Source organism: Vulpes lagopus, chromosome 9 (genome assembly GCF_018345385.1).
Source record: "Vulpes lagopus strain Blue_001 chromosome 9, ASM1834538v1, whole genome shotgun sequence".
NCBI lineage: Eukaryota > Metazoa > Chordata > Mammalia > Carnivora > Canidae > Vulpes > Vulpes lagopus.
The window spans coordinates 72054837-72064531 of record NC_054832.1 but is presented as its reverse complement, the minus strand read 5'-3'; positions in this window follow the sequence as shown (position 1 = coordinate 72064531).

The following is a 9695-nucleotide window of genomic DNA, read 5'->3' as shown; positions in this document are numbered from 1 at the left end:
TGTTTTTTCTTTTAAAAGAGCATTTAAGGGGGACAACGAAATTAATTAAGTGATCAGGCTAGCTGGACCCTAGGGAAAAGTGGTTTTACTACTTTTCCGAGAAAGCAAGAGAAAACAATCAATGGCAGTTCTTCATATTTAAAATATTCCAAGAAGAGTATTGTTTGTATGTTCTTCCTATAAATGATAGACCCAGTGATATGGTGCTTGGTTCTACCATTAAAATTCTCTCTAGCAGATCATACAATTCTTGGGCAATGGCTTTCATATGTTAGGATTTCATACGTCTGTTTCTAAAACATGATCTCTATCCAGTCTTAAAATTGATTTTCCCAAAGATTTAGAAATACTCAATTTAAATGGGTAACTTTTTCAATTAATATAAAATTATGTGTTAGCACTGTAATCTTCTACTATGACTCTGATCTTAGCAATAATAACAGCACATACTTTAAATAAAAGCAATGTGGTAGGTATATAAAATAGAAAACACATAATTTCTACCCTTTGAAATTGTAATCACTCTAATCCATGCAATCCACATGAAGTGAGGTATTTTACATATTTTTCTTTCTTCTGACCTTTTGCATATACGAACTCAGTAGATATTTATGAAAGTGGACTTTTAAAACCTAGTTTTAAGGAAATTTTATCTATAGTATAAAGTGTTTTTAAAACTCTTGAATTTAATAAATACACTAAGGAACCCAACAACCATTTTGTCTATCCAGAACCTTCATTTTATAGGCATACAAGTCAGATGAAATAAATATTTGCTTTGGAGCTGTTAAGATGTCAAATATTTAATTTTTGTGTGTGCTCCTTATTAAAGCCAACGCTTGGCAAAGCATCAATTCAGTTAATAATGTACATATTCCCACCCTCTATTTATTCTCTAAGTAGTCAAAGTTCATACTATACATTTTGCCTGCTATCTACCTGAAACCTGAGGTAAAATTTACCATCTTAAAACTTCATTTCGTTAAAAAAAAAAAAAAACTCCACAATAGAGTATCTAAAATTCCCTAGTCTCCAAAAATAGCATTTGAGTATGTTTACTGATCATGATTAGAATATGTAGTCTATGGCATAGAATATGAAGTTTAGGGACACCTGAGTGGCTCAGTGGTTGAGCATCTGCCTTTGCCTCAGGGCATGATCCCAGACTCCCAGGATCATGTCCCACATCGGGCTTCCTGCATGGATCCTGCTTCTCCCTGTGCCTATGTCTCTATCTCTCTCTTTCTGTGTCTCTCACAAATAAATAAATAAAATATATTTAAAAAGAATATGAAGTTTATGATATATTGTAGAAGAACCCCAACATAATACATGTTGCTATTGCACAGTTTGGGGTTTAATGCAAGCCAAGTCATGTCACCCAGAATGTAAGAACTCAGTGTATTTAATAATATCCTAGCCATGTGTCTCAAACTTACTGCCAATGAAAAAAAAGGTGGAAAAAATATTTTTAAAGGAAAGTTTCCCTAAACAATGCTTACCCTACTACATGAAATATTCTTCTATGTGTTTAAACCCTGTAACTTGATTTCATGATTCTATTAATGAGTCACTGTTTGGAGACAGTTGTCTGTGAGTCTCTGTTTCTGTTTGTCTTTCAGAAGAAGCACTGACTCCCTTTTCAAAAATGCTGTCCTTTCAAGGGTGTGTGCACAGCAAGCAGCCTTGAAAGACAGAGACAGTGTCTTCCTCCAGAGAAAAAGACAAGTTTGCTTCCTGCACATTAAAATAAAGATAATGGCAAGCAGGCTTGCCGCCAGTATAAAAAGTTTCAAGGTCCGTAAGCTCAAAGTTCTGCTCCTCTGGATCCCCTTAGTGTCACTCTTTTGGAAGTGAGGCCTGAGAAACGGGTGAATGCTGACTCTGAATGCCACAAATGCACTGTCTCTGAGCCAAGAGTCTCGTGTCTTTTGCCAGCATCCATGAAACTGGTTGGCTAACTGGTTAGCTGCAAGGAGAGTGAAATCTCAGACAACATTCCCACATTGTCAATTTAACTATAAAGCCAATTTTGCCAATTTATTTCATCACCTTAGTCCCAAAGCAAATAGAAAATATATTTTTCTGCAGCATTAACTTACTAATACTGTATTATGCTACAAAGAGATTTCCAGGAGCACATATTCTTTTAGCAGAATGAAATCTCTTACTCATCCGTATTCACCCAGGAGCCTCACTTAGAGCTTCCTGCCTAGCCTTGGAACGTTCATAGTTAGCAGAGATGAGACACACCCCGATTGCTCTAGATGGAAAGCATTTATGTAAGAATATTTGCAGTAACGGAGGACATACTCAGCAACTTAGATCCATCCTGTGTCTCAGTTCTTCTACAGCGATAATATTCAGCAGATCCTGAAGCGCTTCAAGATTGACTCATAGTCACGTAGAATACAGACACAGCTCCAGTGACCCACGTTTCTTCCATGCATTTTGTTTATACCAGAAAGAAAAGCTCCAATTAGGTCACTCATACTGGCCTTGTCATGGTATACTTCTCACATACAATCTTTCTGGGTGCCTTTGGCTCTGGCCCAGTCATTCCAGACAGGATATGCAGGGTTACATTCATTGGACATCCGTACACATAGCAAAAGCTGTAGCCACTTGAAGAATAGCATAATGTTGCTTTCCTTTGCAGAGGGCCATGGGCAGATACGGTCATCATTACCCAACTATTAGTGCTTCAAGTAACATCTTAACATCCTTATGCCTCAGCAGAAAGTTACAAGCATCTGCCAGGTAAACATCAAATCAGAAAATTCTAGAGGTTAAAACACTAGAAAGATCATTTTGCTCCATCTCTTGATTATTTAGGTGAGTGGGCTAAGGTCCCCTGTAGCTAAAGCCAAATCACCACACTGGTCTTCCACTTCCTATTCAGTGTGATTTCCACACAATGCCCACATATAGGCAACATATCCCTTCTTGGGAAGGCAGCAAGAGTATTAGCCTTTCAAATGCAGAGCTTGCATTTTCAGGCCCTGCTACAGTGCCTGCTCCATGGCATGGCATGGTATGATCTCTCTTTCTGTGTCTTTCTTTTTCTTTCTCTCTTTCTCTCTCCCCCCTCCCTCTCTTTCTCTCTTTCCACATTCAATTGAATCACCCTTAGATTTGCATATAATCTGATTCAGATTGCATTTTTAATTTTTCTCACTTCTTGGCACGCTTCTGTATGATACCCCTTAATTTTAAATAGTCCCCAATTCCTACTTGATGAATTGCTTATTACCGTCAACTACCCTGAGAAACAAATTTGCCGGTTTTATACTCTTCATGATTTTCAAGCCTGGATATCAGTCTCCAGGAGGCTTCCCTGATGGATGAGTGGACCCCACACTCTTTGTTTGTGCTCCAGTAACCAACAGCATTGCCTGTCATTGCCTGATTCCATCATCTCATCATTGCCTGATTAGCCGGCTGCCTCCCCTACTGACCTGTGAACTCCTAGTGGACAAGACCTACAGCTTATCCTGGGTTGATATCCCAGCACTCAGAATACTTGATACATGCCCAACAAGTGGTTTATAATGTACAGTGTTCACACACAACCCTCCCGATCACATCACCAGTACACCTTCAAGTATTCCTCCCTTAGCTTTGTTCATTACTTCTTATCTCTTCCTATTCCCATAGGGTAATACAATAAGGGTAACAATCTAACTAAAATCTAACCAAAAGATAATAGGAAGAAGAGTAGCAGGTAGAGTGTACTATGTTTAATTTCAACTGTGTGCCGCTTTGTCTTTAAGCTCAGATGGCTCTCTTTTAGCTCCAGAAAGATGTCAATAATAGGGCTGTCTCTTTGGAAACATGAACCAAATTTATCTATCATATATGTGGAACAAGTCAACAAAGACAAGGAGCCCAGCTCCTAATAAGTGACACAAGATGGATAAATTTTAATGATTCCTGACTCTTCAGGATGCCAATTAGGAAATGACCAGCAAAATGCAATTTCTGTAGATTAAGAACAAGAAGCCTCAGGGAATATTTATGTGACCATGCTCTTTTCCAGCTGCTCGCATTCCTCTTCATATTTAAGAAAGGGACCAAGTGTGCCAGGGACAGGGCTGGGAGGAGGAGGTCGACTGCAGGAAGCCCCGAGGGAACATCTGAGGTGACAGAAACATTCTATATTATTACTGTAGGAGTGGTTCCGTGACCACACCACTGTCAAAATTCAGCAAATCTGGAGAATACTTAAAATCAGCAAATGTTCTTATACATAAATTATACCTCAGAAACCTGATTTTTTAGAAGGAAGGCAGGACAAACAACTCAAGAAACAGATTCCATATGTGATATTAACATAACCCTTTGGAGACAAAATAGGGCAGGGGGTGGAGCTAACAACTGCATTTCGGCCCCGATCCTACTACAACTGCACGTTCCAACAAAACTGTCTTGATGTAATGTCTTAAGAGAAAAAGTAATCTCTTCTATTCCTCTCTAGTGTGATCTGCGAAGCTCATTCTCCCCCATTGACTTGTGCAGGTAGAAGTAAACCCAAAATAATCAAGAGAGAAAAGCCAGCCCTTTGGCCAAACTAGAATGCAGATGACTGGGGAGGGGGCAAACTGATATTTCTCTCGGAGAGGCAGGCAGCAGATCAATGTAAATCATGGGGGTGAATAAAGTTCCCCATCTGCCTGGATTTGTGACCTAACATCCTTCAAAGATTGACCTGGATAAGAAAAACTAGGGCAACATTTGAAAGTAAAGTCACGTGTCTGCATCAATCACAGCAAGGCTCCAGCCAAATAGAAGGAGGAGACAAATGCACGCTGAAGAATCTGGAAGGGGCTCTGCTTGCATCCTAACTAGAGCACTCAGGGCAGACTCCAGCCAAAGCGGCGATGTCCAGGACAGGGCTCCCCCGAGTCTGAGGCTACAGAGAGAACAAAAACGCAGAGAGAAAGCAAATGGTTTTGCTTTCCTTGCTTTCTCTTAATGACTGTATGTGTTTTATAACAATGGGTGTTTCTGTCTGTCTTGGAAGCTGTTTCTTCTGCTGTGCATCCTCCCACCCTTCTGGGCTTTGCCAGATCGCCAACATCCTCTGAGCCCTGTGCAGTTGTCCCTCTGCCCGCCCCAGTGTCCTCTCAGCAGCTCAGACTCTGAACTTCTTCTGTGCTTCTAACCTTTCCCTGTTCAGCTCAGCACCGTGTGGCCTTCCTTATTATTTCTGCACAATATTCCTAGTGATGTAGGAACGAGTTAGGGGCAGACGGGGCTAGGCAGGGAAAGATAAGGGAAAGGCCCCAGAGTTAGGCTCCTATCCATCTCAAGAAAACAGAGGTAAGACAGTAAAAATAGAAAGAATAAACCTGGCTCCCTAGCTTCAAAATGTTAGGGAGTATCCCCCTTTAATGGCTACTAAGTAATCACAGAAACTCAGCAGACCACAAAGAAATGTCATTAAGGTGTTACCAATAGTCCCTGCTCAAACCAAGAGGTCACAAGAATCTCAAGGCCATGGGCTACCTGACTAAGGCTCACAGAAATCCCAGATGTAGAGAGATGTTACCGAGGAGATAACCAGAGAGAAGCAACACCTTGTTTGGGCTCATGATATTTATAAAAACATCTTGTTTGTTATTAGGATAGTTACAAGTCCTCCATGTTTGTTTTAAATACAGACATGATATTGACAAATCCACCCTGATATTGACAAGAAATTTATCAAATTCCCTAATCAGTTTCCTATAAAAGACAGATCATTAAAGCCATCAGTGGCATTAAACTCCTTGGGGCCCCTCAAACTTTTGAGAGCTTCCTCTATATCTCTGTTTAATAAACTTCTATCACTTTGCTCACTCTCTGTTGCCTGCGACTTTCGTTCTTTGACTCCGTGAGACAAGAACCAAGCTCTGCCCTATCACTAGCTCTCTACCAACAGGGTCTAGTCTCTTGTACTTGAAGAAACACAGCCCAGTAACCAAAGGATTGTTTCCCTCCAATTTTCATTCTTGACTTGCACTTCTCGTACACTGCGAAGGCCATGCTTTTCTTGCTTTCCTCGGATGCTGGGCACACATTGGCTCCCCTAAGGCTATTTCTGGCTGAGGAAGTTCTTTCTCTGAGGATGAGGAACACTGTGGCCCATGCGCCCTGGAGTGGCTGGATGGCCCAGGCATCCTGTATTGCACACTCCACATTATCCTGCAGGGCGGGACAGGCTACCTCCTGCTTCCCCTCCTTGTGTCCTCTCCCTTCCCAAGACTCTGACCTCTGGCATCCTGGCCACTGTTCTGTGGTTGTCGAGGAAAACTCAATGACCACAGAGGGCATCACCTCCTTCTTACCCCTCTAGGGACTGTGGCCTCAGAGGCACCTCCTCCATCCCTGATCTGACCAGCCTAACCGGGCTGTGCTAGCTGGCACAGGTCTGCTGTTGCCTCAATGTGTTGTGATTTAAATGGACACCATTTGTTTTATTTATTGGGAGGATTAGTTCTCAAAGGCTTGTAACTAGCTTTTCTTTATAGCCTCCTCAGTACCTGGCATAGACCTGACCAGGTGTGGCTGTTGATTGATTACACTATGCCCTGTGTTGTGTCTGGGGGAAGAAAGGGGGGGAGTGGTGCCCAATTGCATGAACCGTATGCAACAGAGACTAGATGCGAGTTTTCTCATTGTCTTGCAGTTTTCGCTGAGATGCAAAAGCTGAGAACAATGAAGAAACTCTACATTCTCTAGAGAGGCACTTGCCAGCTCATCTCCCCAGAGCTATTGTCAGGACTCCCACAGAACAGGGCCAATTCCTCCCTTCTACCACCACATAGGCCAGGAGCATGATCAGAGAGGAAAGATGAGTGAGGATCCATTTAAAGCTAGTTGCTGAATGAAGTTCTCACCTTGACTGCACCCCATCTCTGCCTCAGGCAGAATGAGAGGAGTTTGGATGGCACCATTTAGAGAAAAAAAAAATCTGTGTGCCCTAGATTGTGAGGGCAGAGAAGGTAAAAGAGTCTGAAGGTAAGAGGTTTTCCTGCATGGAGTGGCTTGGGCTCAGAGTCAGGCAAGATAAAGAGCTGGGTTTTCTGTCCTAGACAGAGTAGTTGTCCAGCAAATAGCCAGGCTGGGGCTCTCTTGAGGTGATGCTGTCCATGAGGACTGCTAGCCAGCCACACCGAGGTGACTATGACAGAAGACCTCTGGCAGATGAAGTTTCCAAGGCAGACTGGAGAGCCTGTCACCACCCCAGGGGATCCCCAGGAGACTAAGCTTGAAGGTACTTAGAGGGAATTGGTGACAGAAGGCTTCAGAGAAACCACAAGAGTGACACCCAGGAGAAAAAAACAGAATCTGGGCTTCCATCATCCAGAGGGCAGCATCACCAGATCACACCACCACTGTATAAGCTCTTCTGTATTCCGCTGCTTTTCTTCCCTGAGCCTCAGGAGAGTGGTGTCTATAAATGTCCATCTGAGGCCAGCCTGAAAGGTCTGGGAGTGGAAAAATTAACCTAAATCCTAGAAGTGCTTCCTCTGACAAGCGGTTTCTTGTCTGTCCACATACCAAGTAGACAGCAGGGACATATTTCAAGCATGCAGGTTTACGTGCATACTAGCTATTTTATTTACCTTTATATACACTATATGGAGAAAAGAGAAAAGCAGACCTAAGGGAGAGAGAGAGAAAAGAATGGGAAATTGAAATGGATAAGAAGGCGAGAGTGTGTCTCATGGTTGTGGGTTCAGCAAATGGCTCGAGTCTCACTATGTATTACAGCAATACAGGGTACTCCCCTCACTTTTCAAAAGTCCATGTTAGGCCCCTTCACTGTTAGGTAAGACTTACTCCATCATTACCTGGTTCTGCTAGGCAAGGAAATCCGAAGAGGACTTTTGCTTTTACAAAAATAAGGCGAAAAGAGAAAGTAGCCTTAGCATTTGTTTTGCAGCCAGTTGAGCCTTTATGGAGGCAGGGCACAGCGGAGCGGTGAGACTGGCCCCGCCAGGCCCCGTCCCCAGGAACCACACACAGCACCTCAGCATCAGTCACCGCAGCTCCCAACTGTGTCTGTGAGCATCTGTGCTTCATCTCTATTTATTTTGTTCATCTGTTAGCAAGATGTGTCTGAGGGTATCAGAAAAGCCTAAGAGAGGCTGTTTTGTTTTGTTTTTTTTTTTGTCTGGGAGCACTCAAAAGAATTTTCCATACAAATTAATGGCAATTGCTGTTTCTCGTTATGGCTATTTCGGCTTAGGAAAGGTTTCTTGGGAATCCTCCACTTTTGGATGGGGTAGGGGTGGGAGGGATCTGTACTTCCCAGCAAGCTGATTTAACATGGTTATAACTGAAGTGGGCAGGATCTAACTGTAATCATTACCAAAGTCAATAGTGACTCTGTACACCTGTTTTTGCAATTTTTAGACATAGCTCCTTTTGTTAGGCAGGAAACTAGGCATGAGTGACAGGAGGATGCATGTCCTGCGGTCCTGAGACGTGCTGCTGGATAGCCCCAATCCAGGACTGCAGAAGGTCCACCCCGTTCCACCCATCTATCAGTCAGTTTGCTGTTACAGCATCCTGGCAGAGGAAGAGTTAAGTGTATAGTGCTTGTTTCATTGGTACAGAAAGCAGCTGCTTGTTCTTATTGCATGAATTATGTCTCTAGAATAGAAATAACGTTGGAATTTCCTACCCCCATACAGGTATTTTAAATACATTTTAGGGACAGACATGCATAGTTGGCTAATTATTATATAATCCCAGGCATGTCACTCAAATATTGGAACCCTAGGACTCCCCCAAAAGAAAAAAGATGATATAAGCCCACACCCCAGTTTCCCGGTCCTTTGTCTCTCTTGACTGGCCCACTCCTGTCTCTGAGCATACTTTAAGAAAACTTTGCTCTGCCTCACTTTCATTTCCCCTTCCCATAATTCTTCACTGTGGCAGCAAAAGAACCGAGGCTTCTTTCCTTTTCCATCTCACTCTCTGTAACATTTTGATGAATCTAAATATTTCATCCACTTCAATATTGGACGATATTTTGAGAGGCATACGAAGTCTTAATCTACAAAGCCAGAACTCCATGAAAGAAACATGATATCCCACAGCTGTGAGACAGTGGCAAAGCAAGGGAAAGGTCAGGTGAGCATGACAGGTCCAGGTCATCAGGGAAAAGTAAAACTATTTTGGATTTTTAAATAATGCAAAATGTTCAGGGCCATTTTCTTTTTCTTCTGGATGGTCCAGTACCAATCATAAGATTAATAAACACAAAAGAAAGATGGTGAGAGGATAATAATGCCCAAAGTAAAACACCATCTTTTTCCTTGTCAACCTTAAAAATTAAACAGCCGGTTTCCTTACCAGCAAAATGGGGTTATTCGGGACTAGCAGAGAATTGCAATTCAGGACATGGAAGCTCCAGCAAAACCACAGGCAAGGCCAACAAAAGAGAAGAACGTTAGTTTATGGTGAAGAAAGAGGAAACTGAGAGGGGCTATTTTGAATAAAAGTCAACTGGAGAAAAGTGAGAGTTCAGGGTGATGACTATTCCCTGTTGAATAGCAGGGGTAGTCGATTTCTTGGAAAGGAAGCCATGTGCATCTTTTCCTTTTGAGGATGTTTCAGTTGGATTCTGTAATTGACAATTCTTCCTGTAATTGACATTGAGTAGTAGGGCTTCCCCATTCCAGCCACCTGACTATTAATTT